This window comes from Echeneis naucrates, chromosome 2 (genome assembly GCF_900963305.1).
Source record: "Echeneis naucrates chromosome 2, fEcheNa1.1, whole genome shotgun sequence".
Classification (NCBI taxonomy): domain Eukaryota; kingdom Metazoa; phylum Chordata; class Actinopteri; order Carangiformes; family Echeneidae; genus Echeneis; species Echeneis naucrates.
Genome location: NC_042512.1, coordinates 1,606,718 through 1,625,668, shown reverse-complemented (window position 1 = coordinate 1,625,668; position 18,951 = coordinate 1,606,718). Strand labels below are relative to the sequence as shown.

The 18,951-nt window shown below is 43.0% G+C and overlaps 11 non-coding genes and 1 pseudogene across 11 annotated transcripts; 8 read left to right on the top strand and 4 right to left on the bottom strand.

The window, feature by feature from the left end:
- Positions 1-893: 893 nt before the first annotated feature.
- LOC115058206 (uncharacterized) lies at positions 894-1,071 on the bottom strand (annotated as a pseudogene).
- A 183-nt stretch (positions 1,072-1,254) lies between these two features.
- On the bottom strand, positions 1,255-1,327 carry trnam-cau (transfer RNA methionine (anticodon CAU)). The gene has a single exon. It is a non-coding gene; the product is annotated as a tRNA-Met (tRNA).
- Positions 1,328-3,815: 2,488 nt separating this feature from the next.
- trnap-agg (transfer RNA proline (anticodon AGG)) lies at positions 3,816-3,887 on the top strand. Its single transcript has one exon. It is a non-coding gene; the product is annotated as a tRNA-Pro (tRNA).
- A 571-nt stretch (positions 3,888-4,458) lies between these two features.
- trnaq-uug (transfer RNA glutamine (anticodon UUG)) lies at positions 4,459-4,530 on the bottom strand. Its single transcript has one exon. It is a non-coding gene; the product is annotated as a tRNA-Gln (tRNA).
- Positions 4,531-5,286: 756 nt separating this feature from the next.
- Positions 5,287-5,359, top strand: trnaf-gaa (transfer RNA phenylalanine (anticodon GAA)). The gene has a single exon. It is a non-coding gene; the product is annotated as a tRNA-Phe (tRNA).
- A 4,133-nt stretch (positions 5,360-9,492) lies between these two features.
- On the top strand, positions 9,493-9,564 carry trnap-ugg (transfer RNA proline (anticodon UGG)). The gene has a single exon. It is a non-coding gene; the product is annotated as a tRNA-Pro (tRNA).
- A 423-nt stretch (positions 9,565-9,987) lies between these two features.
- Positions 9,988-10,059, bottom strand: trnaw-cca (transfer RNA tryptophan (anticodon CCA)). Its single transcript has one exon. It is a non-coding gene; the product is annotated as a tRNA-Trp (tRNA).
- A 1,131-nt stretch (positions 10,060-11,190) lies between these two features.
- Positions 11,191-11,278, top strand: trnay-gua (transfer RNA tyrosine (anticodon GUA)). The gene is given in 2 exon segments: positions 11,191-11,227; positions 11,243-11,278. It is a non-coding gene; the product is annotated as a tRNA-Tyr (tRNA).
- Positions 11,279-12,874: 1,596 nt separating this feature from the next.
- Positions 12,875-12,946, top strand: trnap-agg (transfer RNA proline (anticodon AGG)). The gene has a single exon. It is a non-coding gene; the product is annotated as a tRNA-Pro (tRNA).
- Positions 12,947-13,886: 940 nt separating this feature from the next.
- trnag-ucc (transfer RNA glycine (anticodon UCC)) lies at positions 13,887-13,958 on the top strand. Its single transcript has one exon. It is a non-coding gene; the product is annotated as a tRNA-Gly (tRNA).
- Positions 13,959-14,410: 452 nt separating this feature from the next.
- Positions 14,411-14,482, top strand: trnam-cau (transfer RNA methionine (anticodon CAU)). Its single transcript has one exon. It is a non-coding gene; the product is annotated as a tRNA-Met (tRNA).
- Positions 14,483-15,163: 681 nt separating this feature from the next.
- trnar-ccu (transfer RNA arginine (anticodon CCU)) lies at positions 15,164-15,236 on the top strand. Its single transcript has one exon. It is a non-coding gene; the product is annotated as a tRNA-Arg (tRNA).
- The last annotated feature ends 3,715 nt before the right edge of the window (positions 15,237-18,951 follow it).

Here is an 18,951-nt window from a genome sequence, read left to right as displayed (position 1 = left end):
GAAACCCTTCAGCTGTGATGTTTATGGGAAAAGATTTAAACCAGAGAAAAGCCTTAAAGTATACATGGAGGTCCATACAGAAGAGAAACCGTTTGGTTGTGACGACTATAAAGAGAAAGACCGAAGCGGCTGACTGCAGGATCTTTGCTGGTTGACCAAAAGTAAACTAACATATTTGGTCTTTTTTTTTTACTTTTGCTTTGTTGTTTTTTGTCCTCATTCATTTGTGTTTGGGTCAGTGACGTGTATACCAGAAAAAGGGGTTTTGTAAAAAATTTAAATAAGAGGCACAAAAAAGGTTGATATTTGCTTGACTAACTCATCTTTATAGAAACATATTGTTTTTAGATTTTTCATTGGTATCAGAAATTATGTGACAATTTGTTGTATTATGCCTAAAATCATCACATGGCGTAACATGAAAATAATTGAAACTGAAAATGGATTAAACCTGTAAATTACTCACTTTATCAAAGTCTTTTATAAGAACTAAACTGTAATCCATTATAGTTTTTCGAAAATGAATTAAATTTGAGCATTATTTTCTAAATCATCGCTCAAAGTCAGACCTATGCCGTCAGTCTTTCAACATATTTTCTACTTATTGTGACATACTTTGCTATAAAGTTCTAAAAATATTTGTCACTCTGTGATACTGTTTTCTATGTATTCCATGAATGTTTTCAGATTTTATCTTTCATAACAGACTCTGGCTGGCAGAAATGAGATCCACAGGTCACAGTAAGGTCACAGGGATGCTCTGGTACCAAAGAGAGCTCATAAAAATATCACTTGACCAGAAAACAGGAACCAAATGAATGTCTAACAGCAACAAACTCCCACCAAACACCAACAAACTTTCTGTGCATCTTTGCGCGCACGTGCTTTATCCATTTGAGTGGACCGTTCCTGGAGATACTGCAATACCAGGTCGATGCGTGGAGTGGACGGAGCAAGCTCCTATTCCATCTCCCTGTTCCAAAAATCTATTTAATATATGGTCCCCGGGTAGGGGACGTATCAGATATTAAACTGAAAACAACCACCGACATGTTATTTTCAGAAAGTTACGTTGCAGAGCAAAGAAAATGTCTCTTCTTGGTCAGCTATAAAACTTCACATATTTGTCCACGCGGAGCAGTGAAATGGTCCGTAGACGGTCCAAAGATATCATTGAAACATGTTAACCAGAGAGTGTTAAAAGAACTGAGCTTGTAGACCCAACCACTAACTCCTCATTATTAACTAAAGAAGTGCCCCGTGTGAGGCTCGAACTCACGACCTTCAGATTATGAGACTGACGCGCTGCCTGCTGCGCCAACGAGGCCTCGAACAGAGGGGCCAACAAAAGGACCCCAGGGCCATTGGGCACAAACCGGACAACACAAACAGAGCACAGTGGCACAGAGCCACCAGCTAGGGTCCTGCCTCACAGCGGCGAGGCCGGCTCCCCCCGACCACACACGCCCGGACGGGGCGAGCCACAGCACGGTGGTTCCAGTATTTTGATGTTGGTTAAAAAGGTACTTTGCATTTTAAACATAACAGTGGAATAGCTGAAAAAGGGAATACTTTACTTCTAAAATATAATACTCCTGTTAGCCAGCAGCACCTTCACAAACAGTTCCGGAAATTTCTAATCAAGACGGGGAAACTTAGCCATGTTGTTTCTCCAACATTTACAACAAGGCACTGCTGGGATTTGAACCTGTTTACTAGACCAGCACTTTGACTAGCTAAGCTACAGCACCAGGAAACTAGATCCCCAGAGCAGGTCAGCTCCAGAACCTTCCTGTTGCTGGATGTATCCTGTGATGTGTGTTGGCAGACTCACTCCACAGGCTCCTGTGATGCAATCGGTCAGCGTGCAGGACATATAAGACAGTAACCTGAGGAGTGATGCCTCAGCTGGAGCAGCTGGCTGACCTTCTGTCAGTCTGTGGATTACTCCTGGAATAAACTTTTCACCAGAGTGCAACAAAAAAAAAAAAAAAAGAAATCTATATGTCAGAAAGGTTCGAATGAGGTCAAAGACTCCTCCCACTTTTTCTCATGACCTCCACAGTAGAGTGCACACTGTTAATGAGGCTCCAAAGACAATCATGGTCATGCCAGATACCTTTGAGTTCTGCAGACAGAAGAAAGAACCAAACTGGGCCAGGAGCCAAGCAGGCATCCTGAAATTTCTCTCTTTTGTGCAGTCAGGATGTCCGAGCAATCTCAGACTGTCCATGTTTTACCAGCAGCTCTACAAGTGAGTCTGCCTTTTTCTTTGTCCTCAGTAAAATAATCTTGTTTTTTGATGTGGCAAGCTGGAATTTTCTATAAAGTATTCCACGTAGGAGTTCAAACGAACTTTGAGTTTCTCCCTGAACTCTGAGTTGACTTAATCTGAGTATCTGGTTCCAGAACAGCTGATCTTAGTTGGTTCAATCAACTCTGATTATGTTCAGCTTGAGTTGCACACGTGCACAACCTCTATCAAGGCCATCATCTATGGAGTCCTGTCACCACGACAACCGAGAAAAAAAAAGATCCAGTTATTTCAACCCAGTGGAGTCGGGTCAGTCAGTCAATTCTGAGGAGCACAAAAGTTCACTGAGAGAAAGACTCAGAGTTTCTGAGTTTCTGAGTTTCTCTGCAGTTTGTCTCTGAAACCACGTCTGTGTCGGTGAACACTTGTATGTTTCAGGAGGGGGAGGGGGGTTTGGCCATGTCACAAGTTTTTCACAGATTTGAGTTTAAATGGAGGAACCAGACACCTGAAACACCTCCTGTGTGGAGAAACTGTCAGGGTTTGGATGAAAGATACACTGTTTGGTTCTGAGCTGATCATCAATAATCAATGAATGATCAATAATCTTCTCAGCTGCTCTGAATGGTGACAGTGGGGCAGCCTTTGTGTTTACATCTGAATCAAATTTGATTTTTTGAAATTCTTCAAAGCAGCTTCAAAGGAGGAGTTTCATTCTGTGAGTACTGTGACATCATCAGGTGACATCATCAGGTGATGTATCAAAGGCAGCAGCTCTTCAGACTCACACATCACTTCAAACCTTTGAGGAAGGTCATCCTGCATTCAAACCCCAGCAGAGCTTCACTCTCAGTGGAGTTCCTGCTCATCACTGAAACAAACCATCACTTCCTGTATTACAGCGTTTACCCGCAGTATCTGGATAAGAGGAACAGTAATTTAGTGGTTGGTGCTGTGTTTAGCAGAAGGAAATTTGGTGACTGACAGGTTTTCACGGAAGACAAACTTTGGTAAGAGTCATAACAGCGTGTGACATGTTCTCTCCTCTTTTCCTTTAGACTCCATACAGGCTGTTAACGATGACTTTTTTTGTGTGTTTTTTGTTCTAAATGTGTGTTCAGCATCAGTACTGCCAGTTTCTCTGCAGTTTGTCTCTGAAACCACGTCTGTGTCGTGTGCTCTTCATAGTTGTGTGTCACTTTCTCAAAGGTTTGATGTCGGTATGCACAATGTATCAGCTGATGCTGGTAATTCTGTAACACATCAGCATCAGTCCGATGAGTAAAACGGCCAATATCAACAACCGATGTTTATTTCTGTGTAGTTACCGTTTGTGTGTATGTTTCAGGAGGGGGAGGGGGATTTGGACATGCAGAGTTTGTTTGGGCATGTCATTTGGCATGGCATGGCATTTCACAGATTTGAGCTTAAATGGAGCAGACTTGAGCTTCCTGCACTCTTGTTATGTTCTAATGTGTCTCTGACTCCACCTTAAACATTACGGTCTTCCTGTATGATAAATGTGCTATGCTACATGATGATTGCCAAACAAACACCACATGGCTCGTTGGTCTAGGGGTATGATTCTCGCTTAGGGTGCGAGAGGTCCTGGGTTCAAATCCCGGAGGAGCCCATCTGTTGACCTTCAGTCATTAGTGGTGTGAACTGTTACACTATGGAGCTGTGTGAGGTTAGTTGCAGTATCTTGGCAACTGAAGCAAGAGCAATGGTAGTTTTGTGGAATCCTCACTGACAGATCATCTGGGAAATGACTGTACGAGCCAATGAAGCTGAACAGAGAGGCGATCCCTGATCATCACCTCACAGAAGAAGCACGTCACATGTTTTTCCAACACGTTCTCACTCTCTATTGTAGAGGAAGGAAACAAAACACTCAGTCACACTCATGGAGCCTAAATCAAATGACCATCAGATTGAGACAGGAAACCTCAAAGGTTTGGAGGAGAGAAGAGTATGTGACCATGACTGTCCTGTGAGCTTCATTCACAATATGACATGTCCTCTACCACTGAGCTACATCCTCTTTGGACCTTTACTGAACCACAGAGGCTCTGAGCTGCTGCAGCAGGTGAAAAGAGAAGCTGTTTCATGAAGCCTCCTCTCTGCTCAGGGGTGGATCACTGTTTTGGGTGGAGTGGAGTTATTGTTACTTGTAGTCACTATCCCACAAAATCAGAAGACAGAGGTTCCACCGAGACTTGAACTCGGATCACTGGATTCAAAGTCCAGAGTGCTAACCATTACACCATGGAACCACAGGACTGTTAGCTGATCTTTATCAAAGGCGCTGGCTCGAGGTTCCAGTGTCGAGGGATGTCATTGATGGAGCCAAACCGTCTCCACTTCTTATATGGTGAATGTGTGCTTCTGTGTTTTTTTTCTTTTGCTAGAAAATGTTAAATAAAATAAAACTTAAAAGTGAGCTGAAAGGAAAGGACCTGTTCTGTCTTAAGTGTTACTGATGACTTTTTGTGTGTGTGGGGGTGTTTTGTTTTGAATTTCTGATCTTTGTTGTCCATAAAGAAAGGCATTAACAAAGCCCCACCTGTCATGTCTCTATTCCCCACCAGTGGGGTGGAGCCCACACTTTAAGAACGGCGGCCCTATAAGCATCCAACAGCATCACTGAGTCAGGAGCAGCACAGTGACAACTGTATACATTACTGGAGAAAGTGATAAATGACATTCAGCCAGTGTGTTAGAATAGCAGAGGAGGGTTTCAATCCATCAACTTCTGTATTATGATCTGATCTGATCTGATCTCAGTTGGCGGGACAAGGTGTCTGACTTTGGATGAGAAGACTGAGGGTTTGAGGCCCTGGCTGCAGTATCTGGAATCATACCCCTCGACCAACAAGTCATTAGCGCCAACGAAACACTTTTTCTGAAGGGGAGAACTTTTAGGTCATCAAAGATCAAAGATCGACATTGATGACTATTTTCTGCAGCAGGTTAGTTGGGAGCCATGACTCAAATGCATTCCTGTGCACAAGTGATTCTCTTTGGGGTTGTCCGAAATAGCTCAGTTGGGAGAGCGTTAGACTGAAGATCTAAAGGTTCCTGGTTCAATCCCGGGTTTTGGCATCTGAGGTGGTTCCTGAGTGAGGTTCAAGCTCAGGTTTGCTGACTGGTTGTGTGTCCAAAAGGCTGTCAACAACATCTTTCTGCCATTTTCTTGTGGCAGGTCAAACGATCCTTCTGCAGCTGGCGTTCAGGTCGCAGTCTCCCCTGAAGGCGTGGGTTCAAATCCCACTTCTGACAGAAACTGCTTTTCTTTCACATCTACCGCAGCAAGGTGTGTTTGGGGACAAAGGTATTTTGGTCGACTTTTGGCCACCCACACTAAAATTCCTTTCACATCTGCATGAGACTCTCAGAACAGAAGTCTGTGCTTCAGTTCGGGAAATGTTGATGAAAAATTCACTCACTCAGCTGATCTGAAGAAATCTATCAAAACTGGTTTTAATACCATCCAGGACAACCGCAAAGAGAAGCACTTGTACAAAAGGAAGTCGTCTGTGTTTCATAATTGAAATGATCAGTATTGTATTCTAAGAAGATGTTGTTGTCTTTGTCAGTCAGCACTGCCCCAACAAGTAGCACTGAATTCAACAGTCAAGTTAGTGCTCAAGTTAAGGTAACATTTGTGACTTTCAAACTACTTCCTTATCCCCCACCCCCCATATCACTGATAATATCTGCTGTCCTGGTGATTGAAGAAAGGAAGGAATGGCATTCCTACGCAGATTCCACAGAGATGGGATTCGAGTTTATATGCTGCAGCTCAGCTAGCTATGAGCAGAGTGGCGCAGCAGAAGCGTGCTGGGCCCATAACCCAGAGGTCGATGGATTGAAACCATCCTCTGCTAATGGTGTTTTAGCAACAGCTAGCTGTTCACTATCCAAAGTTTGTTATATGTGAAGATGACATTGTTACAATAGTAATTGAAAGGCATCAAAGGCATTTCCCATCTTTCATTGATCTCCAACGCTACACAGATGAATACGTCACACTTGTTCACGTTTGCTTCAAATGGTTGAGTGCATACCCACAGAAGTGTCCCTGGACTGATCACTTTAGCTTTGTGTTATTGTTGTATCTGATAAGTTAAGGACCATAAACTTTCTATAAAAGTGGATGAGCAGGTTAAAAAGTACTGAGACTTCCACCTGCAGTCTATCTAATGACCACCAGGGGGCGACTCCACTCTGTGACACAATTATCAATGTGATCAGCTGTTTACTGAAAGGATGTGAAGCCCACCAGAGACCTGCTGTGTTTAGTTCACTTGTTGCTGTTTGTAGTTGGAACAGCAGGCTGCAACATCATGTCTCTGTGGGGCAATCGGTCAGCGTGTTCAGCTGTTCACTGAAAGGATGATGGTTTGAGTCCACCCATGGAAGTGGTTTGTCTTATCCACTGGAATTATAGTGGACATGTGGAACCCCAAGATTTGATCTGGAGAAGGTGTATGACCGGGTTCACAGGGATGTTCTGGAGTATGGAGCCATCCCATCACTATATGACAATAAGCTTCCCTTTCCCCGAGACAACTACAGGGTGTAACAGATGTACAGCTGTGGTGAGGACGGGTTACAGGTCTGTAGCTGGAGGACTTTGGCACTATTGGCCTGAGATCTACAGGATTTCAGGATTTCTGGAAGGAAAACAAACATGAAAAACACAAAGTTAAATTGTAGACACACAGTTGAACTGCAATGGCCGGGAATCAAACCCAGGTCAACTGCTTGGAAGGCAGCTATGCAAACCAAGCAAAGCTCCATATAGCAGATACCAGGTCCATCCACAGCTACTGATCAGCTGAAAACTAAAAAACTGAGCAGAGTGCTGTGGACTTGAGTGAAACAGTGAAAGGATTTCCCCAACAAGCCTTTTGATCGTAGCTGTAGAATGTCATAAAGATGTTCTGTGGCTTAGCTGCTCACAGGGCCTGTTTCTGCAAACAGAAAATCACCGCACCTCCACTGATGTGATTCAGTTTTCAATTCCTCTGATTCCTCAATCAACTGTTAGTAGAAACTGTGGCACCTTTGGCATTTCCTACAAGCTTTTTATCTCTCATTTCGGCATGCATGGTATAAAAGGTATTCATGTGGGAGACCTAGAATCCATCATGTGTTAAACTGAGAACTCAGTCGTCACACTCAACTGATGTTGTATGCAGGATCCAGAGGAGTGGAGGCAACTGGCAGTGGTGGGATTCAAACCCACACCTCCGAAGAGAGTGGAGCCTTAATCCAGCACCTTGGACACTTCAGAATGGGAATGACACCCATGTCATATTAGTACAAATAAGTACTTCCTGTGCTTGTTTAGCAATGCTGGGGATTGCACCAAAGGACTCATACATGGAAAGCACACATTCTACCACTGAGCTACATTCCCTGTATGGTGTGGCAGATGAGATGATTGGATATCCTTCTTCCTGCTCTCAAAATAAAAGTCAAAATTATTTTAATAAGAGTTTGGTCTAGACCTGCTCTATATGTACTTGACGTAACTTCATTATGATGTCTTGACGTGAGTTTAAAAAAAGAGGCCAAAACATTAGGAGTTTGCCTTTAAGTGGACTTCAATGGCTGCTGTTTTGTCATCACATGTACACTTGTGTTCACTTTGGTAATTTGGTAGGATGACTACACAGGATAAATTGCTCCAAGCTGAGAGATCAGGGTGTTGCACAAGATAAGTACTTCCTGTGCTTCATTATCAACGCTGAAGATGACGGTGATTGAACGCGGAGCCTCATACATGCAAAGCATGCACTCTACCACTGAGCTACATCCCCTGCATGGTGTGGTAGCATTAGCAGTTTTTTTCCCCAGACTATAGGAAGAAGAGGAGCCAGCGATCCAGAAGAAACAGGTCGCCATCCTACAGAAGATCACCAAACTGCTCGTACAACCACAGGAGGACTCCGTGCAGACACCTCGAGAGATTCCTTGACAGGTTGTATGCACTGGCATATGAGGATATGATGTTTTAATGTGGTTTGAGTTTAAAAAAAAAAAAAGTGTGACATGGAACAAAAAGGTAATGACGACTGCAGGAGTTTTTCAGACGACCCTTTTCTTGCAATAAACCTCGCTATAGATGAGTTGAATCATCCTGAAGCTGTAATGAATGCTGTAATTGAACTACGATCTGTAATAAACAATTTAACTATCGAAAATGATTCTGCGACTGAGCCCCCCGTCTCTCCTCATTTCTCTCAGGTTGATTCACCTTTTCCACCAGTGGTTTCACACACAGAATGTTTGAATGTCATAGACATTGCTTCTTAATGTTGAAATGAGAGATAAAAAGCTATGTCGGAAGTTTCAAGGTGCTAACATTTACAAAGAGTTTGTACTAACAGTTAATTGAGGAATCAGCTGAATGAGGACAGATGTGACTTAAAGCACAACAAAGATCTTTCCCAGAAGGCCCTCAGACAAAGAAGCTGGGTAACAGCACAGACTGTCAGGAGTGGTATTTGAACCTTTAATTCCAGAGGAGACTGTCACCTGAACACAGCACCTTCAAAAGGCTTGTTGGAGAAATCCTTTCACTGTTTCAGTTTTAAAATGTTGTACACCAGAGAGAAACAAATCTGATTGGGGGACCTTTGGAGCTGCAGTCATATGCTCTACCGCTGAGCTGCACCCCCTTCCTCAGTGTGTGTTCCTTGAGGGCTTGTTGGTCTCGGGGTATTATTTAGAATGAACGGCTCAATTAAATTAAAAACTCTCTTTAAAGAGGCTAGTTGGTACTGGGTCTGATAGACAGGTTGACAGGTTGACCGATGCATCTACTGGCACCGGATGTGCAGTCTAAAGTAAAAACCAAAATAACATTCAACCACCTCTCAAAAAGGAGGCTCACAAACCAACTGTGAGCAGAGAGGAGGCTTCATCAGACAGTTTCTCTTTTCACCTGCTGCAGCAGCTCAGAGCCTCTGTGGTTAGGTAAAGGTCCAAAGAGGATGTAGATCAGTGGTAGATGTTCATCAAAACAAATGGCCAATGAAGGCACAACTCCTGCTCAGGCTAAAGACCAGACCGTGTTCAGACCACATCTTCAGGTGCCAACAAACAACAAACAAACAAACATGAAGAGGTGGCCGAGTGGTTAAGGTGATGGACTGCTAATCCATTGTGCTCAGATCAGAATGAAAAGTAAATTTTTTTTCAATAATTTAAAAGACCTGATCAAGGGCTCGTTGGTCTAGGGGTATGATTCTTGCTTTGGGTGCGAGAGGTCCCGGGTTCAAATCCCGGACGAGCCCTTCATCTGACGTGTCCAATGATCTGCTGCTGCCCCCCCCCCCCCCCCCCCTTCTGCTGTGGACATTTTACCTCCTTCACTTTCCAGCAAAACATTTCCAATATTATTTTTTTAAACACTGATTCAATGTGGTCCTTAACCTGCAATACGCCCTTTAAGGTAACATTTGTGACTTTCTAACTACTTTCTAAACCCTCCACCCTCCATATCATTGATAAAACTTGCTGACTTTTGGGTTTGTTTTTTTTTTTATATTGTTCAAAATAAACTGAAATAAAATCAAATGGTGATGTGTGTCCATCTAAAATAATGGGAAATAGTGATGTGAAATGTGATGTGAAGAAATTAAATGGCTCATCAGAAAAACACGTCGTGTTGCACCACAGAGTATGTGAGCGTTTACCAAAAGTGCAAACAGATGATCTGACCCTGACGTGAGTTGAACACGCAACCTTCTGATCTGGAGTCAGACGCGCTACCATTGCACCACAGAGTCTCTCTGAAGCGCACAACTGTAGGAGTTGAAACGCAGCAAAACATATTAAATGACCAAAATAAAGATTTGAAGAAGGAAATACACATAACCGTCTGTGTTTTTTGTAAATTTTTTGGATGATTTTTTGCAGTTCCTCATCAGAGACTGGCAGCTGGACACACGTCAGGATGGCTCAGTGGTCTTTTGGAGCCCACTGAGAGACGTGCTGTGTTTCATCTACTTTCTCTTATCCAGCATACATCGACCAACAATGACTGCTAGAGTCAAATATCTTAACATCAGTTTGAACCAACATGAAACTAGCTGAGGTTTAAATAGTGTAACTACAGCTGCTGGTCATTAAGTCTCTGTGGGGCAATGAGCCAGTGTGTTTGGCTGCTAACTGAAAGGATGGTGGACAGGAACCTGCAGAGAGATGCTGAGGTTGTGAGTTCAAGCCTCAGCTGGAGCATCTGGCAGTCTGTGGATTACTCCTGGAATGAACTTAATAAACTTTGCACCAGAGTGTAGCAAAAAAAAAAAAATCTGTGATGTGTGCACACTGTTAATGAAGTTCCAAAGACAATCATGGTCATGCCAGATAACTTTGAGTTCTGCCGACAGAAGAAAGAACCAAACTGGGCCAGGAGCCAAATGTTTGTTGGATCAGGAATCCTGAAATGTCTCTCTTTTGTGCAGTCAGGATATCTGAGCAATCTCAGACTGTCCCTGTTTTACCAGCAGCCCTACAAGTGAATCAGTTTTTTTCTTTTGTCCTCAGTAAAATAAACTGCATTTAAAAGCTTCACAAAGTGAACAAGCTTCCAATGACAACCGTCCCAAGTAAAGTCTCCATATTGTTCAACTTTTGCCCAAATGATTCAGTTGTGGAACTAATTTTCACTCCTATGCCGATGATCCCCTCCAACGAGACAACCACCTTTTGTTACTCAGTGTGATTCAACTTTGTTAAGATTTGGCAATATATGAACAAATCTGATTTAATTTGAATCTGTGATTTTTGTTTTGGTGGTCATCAGAATTTATCATGAAACTAGTTGTGCTAACTCAGACGTGGCTGGATTTGTGAAGTAATGTCAAATCTGTAAATATTAGTCAAAGAAGGCAAGAAGACAAGCACACTCATGGCTCCCTTCGATAGCTCAGTTGGTAGAGCGGAGGACTGTAGAGGCTTACAGCTGAAATCCTTAGGTCGCTGGTTCAACTCTGGCTCGAAGGAGGTCTTTCTTTTCATCACCCTCATCCAGCAGAGTGATGAGTCTGCCTACGGACAGGAGGTGACCACTGTTGTATCAATTTTCATGTAGAGCAGCTGTGTTTTATACTGCAAGCAGCACTGAGTTTCTAACATTCAGGAAATCCCAGTCTTCCACAAGACAGGCAGAGATCCTGTCCACAAAGGTGTTTAAACAAAGAACATCCCTGGGTGGGCTTGAACCACCATCCTTTCAGATAACAGCCAAACACATTATACATTGCACCACAGAGACATGTTGAGAAAATAAAAATGATGAACTGTGGATGGCAGCCTGGCATTGTGCATCAATTTGGAGAGCAGCAGCGGTCAGGTGGACAGGTTTCCTTCAGCAGTTCTGCCCTCTGTGAATACACCTGTTTGGTCACACCCTGTGTTGTTATTGTTTTCACCAGCTTGAGGAATTGGTTGTCATATTGTTGCTGCTAACAACCTTTTCAAAAGAAAAGCTGTCACAAAAAGAACAACAGCATCAAACACACGAGTGTTGAGCACAGAGACTTTCGATTTGCAAAGTTTAACAGGCTGTTGATGGTTTCCGTTTTTAACAGATGCCCCTTGACAAGCAGAGAGATAAGAACTCATCTTCCTTTCTTTTGGCTGGAACTAAAAAGCCTCTTCAGTTTTCAACAGCATTGTCATCCATTGGAGGACTGTTTGGAGCTTCATCAGCCTCCTCACCAGGGTGAGCATTCTGGGAAGTAGTGGAGTCAGGGTCAGGTCCTATGACAGTTGTTGCATCAGCTACATCATCCATTGAACGTTTTTGTTTTGCAGAACGAATCCTCATGTTTCCCTCAATGAAGGAAAGATTGGTTGGCACGAATGGGTAGGTTTTCATGTTTGAAAAGCCCATTTTTCATGTTTTTGAACTTCCACTGATGCTGGTGCTTCAGAAGAGTCAGAGTCAGTCGCGATGGTACGTAGAAGTTGTTTTGCATGTTCCACAGATTGTGACTTAAGAAGCTGCGCTATTGACCTCACAAAGAAATCTTTAACACCATGTGTTTTATTTTTCAGGCAGTCTCACTGGCAGATCATCTTGACGCAGTGTGCAACATCTACCCTTACAGAACATGGGGGCAGTTTTGCAGGTTGATTCCCAAGCAAGACGTTAAACCTATTCAGATCAGCCAAATCAGAAAAGCCAATTTAGATTATTTTATTTGTATCTTTAGTTCAGATGTAACAAAGCGCAACAATGCTGTCAATAAGGATCTTTCCCATTTGGGTTACTTTTAGTGATGGTGGCCACTGATGCAACACTCCGTAGCAGCACCACTCTGATGTACAGGGATGTATTTTGGATCTGAAAATACCCCCAACGTACATGGCTGACCATCATGACTCTTACCAAAGTTTCTTTAGCATATAATAAACTGTCACATTAATGTCCTGAATGTGCTGTGTGTAAATAATGAAAAAAAAAAACACGCCACAAATGTTCCATCAGTAACCATCAAAGGAGATGCTGATTCTGTGATGTCACAAAGGTTCGAATGACATCAAAGGGATGAAAGACTCCTCCCACTTTTTTGTCATGAACTCCACAGTCCACATGGCTCGTTGGTCTAGGGGTATGATTCTCGCTTAGGGTGCGAGAGGTCCCGGGTTCAAATCCCGGACGAGCCCATGCGTTGCCTTTCAGTCAGTAGGGCTGCTAACCGTTACACTATGGAGCTGTGTGAGGTTTGCTTTCTGGCAATTTTGTGGCTCATGCTGTGCTGAGGAGAAGGAATATTGGTGGTTGACTGCTTTTCACAGGAGACAAACTTTGGTAGGAGGGTTAGATGATGGTCAGCCACTTACTTTGCAATATTTTCACATCCTCTGTACATCTTGGTACTTCTTTGTACTACTTTTGTGGTGCTGACATAACATGATGTTCTATCTGTCACCATCTTTACTGGTCCATGATTATGATGCATATAATGATCTTCATTTGCACGTGCACAGCGTGATTATATATATTTTTATCTTGGCAGGTGACCAATTGTCTGCTAGTTCACGATGTCCTTAAAGGCAGATATTTAGGATCATTCTAGCAGGAATAGCAGGCTGCAACAGGAAAAGTTCCAGTCAGACCTCTCGCACCCGAAGCGAGAATCATACCCCTAGACCAACGAGCCATTGACAGCAGGACATTTATGGCATTTAAAATGTAGTCAAACGTTTTCTGAGCATTGATCATACACTACAACATTTAGTATCCTTCCTAACCTATTCTCGCTTCTTGGAGATATTAAATATCTGTCCCAGTGGCCTAATGGAGCTAACTGCTTATAAATGTCTCACTGGATCAAAAGCTTTGAGCTACGATAGGCTATGTAATTATTTAAGATTGAACATCTTACATTACTGACATCTGACATCCGACATTACTGTTTGATAAATTTGGTGACAACTGCACTTTGGGTCCATTCGGAGAACATGGGGGGCTGTGTGACTTCATCACCAGAAATTAAAATGTCTAACATCGATAAAACCGTAGCAGCACAAATAAGAATTTTTACAGCGCAAACAAAGGGTACCATTTCGCGTCCATTCGGAGTGGATGCTCACCCTTTTGCATGCAATGGTGGTATAGTGGTGAGCATAGCTGCCTTCCAAGCAGTTGACCTGGGTTCGATTCCCGGCCATTGCAGCCTAACTGTGTGTCTACAATTTAACTTGAGATCCTGTACATCTCATGCAAATGGTGCCCAACTGGTCTACAGACCAGGAGGAGGATGAAACCGTTCTATTTATTCAGCTGCAGTCGGTCTGTTACAGTAGATACACACCCACACACATTAATATGGACAGTGGTTGGCCTGTCCATGACCCTGGTAACTGGCCAGTTATATTCAGTTTACGCCAAGTTCGTGGGTTCAAGCCCCATACTGGCCACATGCAACCTCTCAAAACTTGATTTCTTCTCTCTCTCCTGTCTGTATGAAACCCCATAGACTTCAACACACTCTGACTTCATTTTCCAACCAGTGGAGCCGCCCCCTGGTGGTTATTAGATAGACTGCAGGTGGAAGACCGGGAAAGTGGATGTGGTGGTTAGAAATTACACAAAACTCCAGAGGACACTGCAAACGGAACGTAATGAGCAGAGTGGCGCAGCGGAAGCGTGCTGGGCCCATAACCCAGAGGTCGATGGATCGAAACCATCCTCTGCTATTTATACACACCACATGAGATTTTCAGCAGCACTGATTAGCAGGAAAACATTGAGAACTCTGTCTGTCATATCTATAATATTGATCATTGTAACCTACAGCTGATGAAAACCCAGAAGTACTTTTTTTCTACAACATCTGACTTTAGCAACAAGGAGCTGCTGGGAGACATGAAGACTGTGCAGTTAAGTGACTGGTCAGAGAGAGTGCTGTGTCCTTTTAATGAAACGTATATGAATTTAACTCAACAACCTTAAACTTTATCAATGAGACACTGAACCCAGGATCTCCTGTTTACTAGACAGGCGCTTTGACCAACTAAGCCACAGCACCACTCTGATGTACAGGGATGTATTTTGGATCTGAAAATACCCCCAACATACGTGGCTGACCATCATGAGTCTGAACAAAGTTTCTTTATCATATAATAAACTGTCACATTAATGTCCTGAATGTGCTGTGTGTAAATAATGAGGTTCATCAAAACAAAGTCAGAACCAGAGCTCAGGCTGTTGGTACACAAACAAAGAAAGGCAGACTTGTGGATTCACAAGATTATATCAGGATCTGACCTTTTCCTGTTCCATCAGTAACCATCAAAGGAGATGCTGATTCTGTGATGTCACAAAGGTTCTAATGACATCACAGAGATCAAAGGCTCCTCCCATAGTTTTTTTTTTGTGCCCCAGTGGCCTAATGGATAAGGCACTGGCCTCCTAAGCCAGAGATTGTGGGTTCGAGTCCCATCTGGGGTGGTTTACAGCAGAGTGCCGCAGCGGAACTGCTGTGGGGTTTATTTTGGGGACAAATGTATTTTATATTTTGTGCTCTCCATGTATGAGTCCTTTCTATCCACAACATCTAACATTAGGAGCAAGGCACTGCTGGGATTTGAACCCAGGATCTCATTATTTACACACAGCACATTCAGGACATTAATGTGACAGTTTATTTTATGCTAAAGAAAATATTTGTCACAGTGGACTTGGCTCATCATATTTTGCTGACTAACTGGTATTGGAATTGTAAGCTCCTTATTTTGGCCTTCTCTTGTTGCCGTATCTCCAAAGAGCTAAAGTCATGCATAGAAAATTAATCTTAATGACCTGACAACCACTTTGAAAGCAGATACAACACATCCAGATAACCTTTGAATTAAACTTCAACAGGTTTGATTGATATATGGACCTGAAGTCAGACGTTTAGGATTACTCTACCTAGAATAGCAGGCTGCAACATGGACAGCTGAACACAGAAGACAAGGAGATGTGAACCCACACACAGGATACAGTAGATTAGCAGTCCATCACCTTAAACACTCTGCCACCTCAGCATGCAGCGACCTGGACTGTGTGTGAATAGACGGATAGTTAACTGCTCACATTAATGTATCTATCAGCAATGAAGGAGAGAGTCGTCGGCCACCTCGTCATGTTTGTTGTCAATTTGTTGTCTGAATGTTAGACTGAGCAGCGGTTGTGCTTTGAGTGGCCTTTTGTTTTGATGAACGTCTACCACTGATCTACATCCTCTTTGGACCTTTACCTAACCACAGAGGCTCTGAGCTGCTGCAGCAGGTGAAAAGCTCTCTGCTTCTCTCTGCTCTGAGTTGGTAGGTGAGCATCTATTTTGGGTATCATTCTTAATCACTATCACACTGAATCTGATGGCAGAGGCTCCACTGAGATTTGAACTCAGATGACTGGATTCAAAGTCCACAGTGCTAACCATAAGATCAAAGAACACAGATGGGAAATGACCTTCTGACAGATTTAGAAACATTTGAAATTAATTGGCCGACACACATCACAGGAGTACATCCAGCAATGTGAAGGTTCAGGATCTCTGTCAGACACAAAGGGAGCAAATGTGACAAAAGAAGCCACGAAACACGTCAAGAGCTCACAAAGCTTTTTAACTGCATCAATAACACAGAGAACAGTCAGACAACCAACTCTGCAGGACAACCACAAGAAATGAAACAAGAGCAGCAGAAAAACCACCAATCAGGACTATTCAGAAACAACAGGATTATTTTCCATCAGTTCCTCAAAGGGATTTAAAATTGAAACCCGTCATGTCAAGCCGTCTCTGATCACTAACATCATTGGCTGGAACTCATATCAATCAGATATTTGGACCGTGTGCTTTGACCATCAGGGAACAGTTTGTTCAGTAAACTGCTCTGACAATATTTTCAAAAACGGCTGACAGTTTGAGATTCAAACCAACGACCTTCTTATTGTGGGGCAACATTTAGGATAATTCCAGCTGGAACAGCAGGCTGTAACGGGGACTGGTCATCATGTCTCATGTCACTGATTTTATAGTTCAGACATGGAAGACCAGAGGATTTTTCAGTTGATGCTCAGTTATCTCCATCTAGTGGACAGATGGTAGAAGTTGATTCCTGAAAAGAGGAAGTGACTTTTCCTCAGATCAAACTGTTGAAGGAGAACGAGCAGCTTCTTCCTCACTGACTCACTCAACTTCTGTCTCCTGGGTTTGGATTTGAGCCTCTTTCTCAGGAGCACACACAGAAAAAATAAGATTTTCTATTCCAACAATATACGTGATGTCCTCATGTATGAATGTTTCACTGACGCAGATTTTTTCAGAACAACATCAACAACTAATAACTCCACAACGAGACTGTGTGACGTCACTGGAGATCAAAGGCATTTCCTGTCTTTCATTGATCTCCAACATGACACAGATGCATAAGTCATACTATCTCACGTTTGCTTCAAATGGATGAGCGCAGACACACAAAAATCACTCTGGACTGATGATGTCACAATACTCACAGAATTAAACTTTTCCTTTGAAGCTGCTTTGAAGAATTTCCAAAATCACATGTGATTCAGATGTAAACACAAAGGCTGCCCCACTGTCACCATTCAGAACAGCTGAGAAGATGATTGATTCAAATACATGCTAAGCCAGCAGCCTACCCATTAAGCTAACTCCTAGCCAGCATGTGCTAACTAATTCAGATGTTCTTAACCCCTACACCCTAAAACACTATCCCAACAAACACTATCCCAACAAATAGCACTTACTGCTCTCAGAACACAAGTCTGTGCTTCAGTTCGGGAAATGTTGACGAAAAATTCACTCACTCAGCTGATCTGAAGAAATCTATCAAAACCGGTTTTAATTCCATCCAGGACAACCGCAAAGAGAAGCACTTGTACAAAAGGAAGTCGTCTGTGTTTCATAATTGAAATGATCAGTCTTGTATTCTAAGAAGATGTTGTTGTCTTTGTCAGTCAGCACTGCCCCAACAAGTAGCACTTACTGAATTCAACAGTCAAGTTAGTGCTCAAGTTAAGGTAACATTTGTGACTTTCAAACTACTTCCTTATTCCCCACCCCCCATATCACTGATAATACCTGCTGTCCTGGTGATTGAAGAAAGGAAGGAATGGCATTCCTACGCAGATTCCACAGAGATGGGATTCGATTTTTAATGCTGCAGCTCAACTAGCTATGTGCAGAGTGGCGCAGCGAAAGCGTGCTGGGCCCATAACCCAGCGGTCGATGGATCGAAACCATCCTCTGCTAATGGTGTTTTAGCAACAGCTAGCTGTTCACTATCCAAAGCTTGTTACATGTGAAGATGACATCATTACAATAGGCATTTCCTGTCTTTCATTGATCTCCAAAGCTACACAGATGCATACGTCACACTCTCGTTCATGTTCGCTTCAAATGGTTGAGCGCATGCGCACAAAGACGCACAGAAGTGTCCCTGAACTGATCATTGTAACTTTGTGTTATTGTTGTATCTGATAAGTTAAGGACCATAAACTTTCTATAGAAGTGTATTAGCAGGTTAAAAAGTACTGAGACATCCACCTGCAGTCTATCTAATGACCACCAGGGGGCGGCTCCACTCTGTGACACAATGATCAATGTGATCAGCTGTTTACTGAAAGGCTGTGAAGCCCACCAGGGACCTGCTGTGTTTAGTTCACTTGTTGCTGTGTGTAGTTGGAACAGCAGGCTGCAACAACATGTCTCTGTGGGGCGATCGGTCAGCGTGTTCGGCTGTTAACTGAAAGGATGATGGTTTGAGTCCACCCATGGAAGTGGTTTGTCTTATCCACTGGAATTATAGTGGACATGTGGAACCCCAAGATTTGATCTGGAGAAGGTGTATGACCGGGTTCACAGGGATGTTCTGGAGTATGGAGCCATCCCATCACTATATGACAATAAGCTTCCCTTTCCCCGAGACAACTACAGGGTGTAACAGATGTACAGCTGTGGTGAGGACGGGTTACAGGTCTGTAGCTGGAGGATTTTGACACTATCGGCCTGAGATCTACAGGATTTCAGGATTTCTGGAAGGAAAACAAACATGAAAAACACAAAGTTAAATTGTAGACACACCACTGATTCACCACTGGTTCATCATTGAAATCCTTAGGTCACTGGTTCAAATCTGGCTACAACGAGACCATT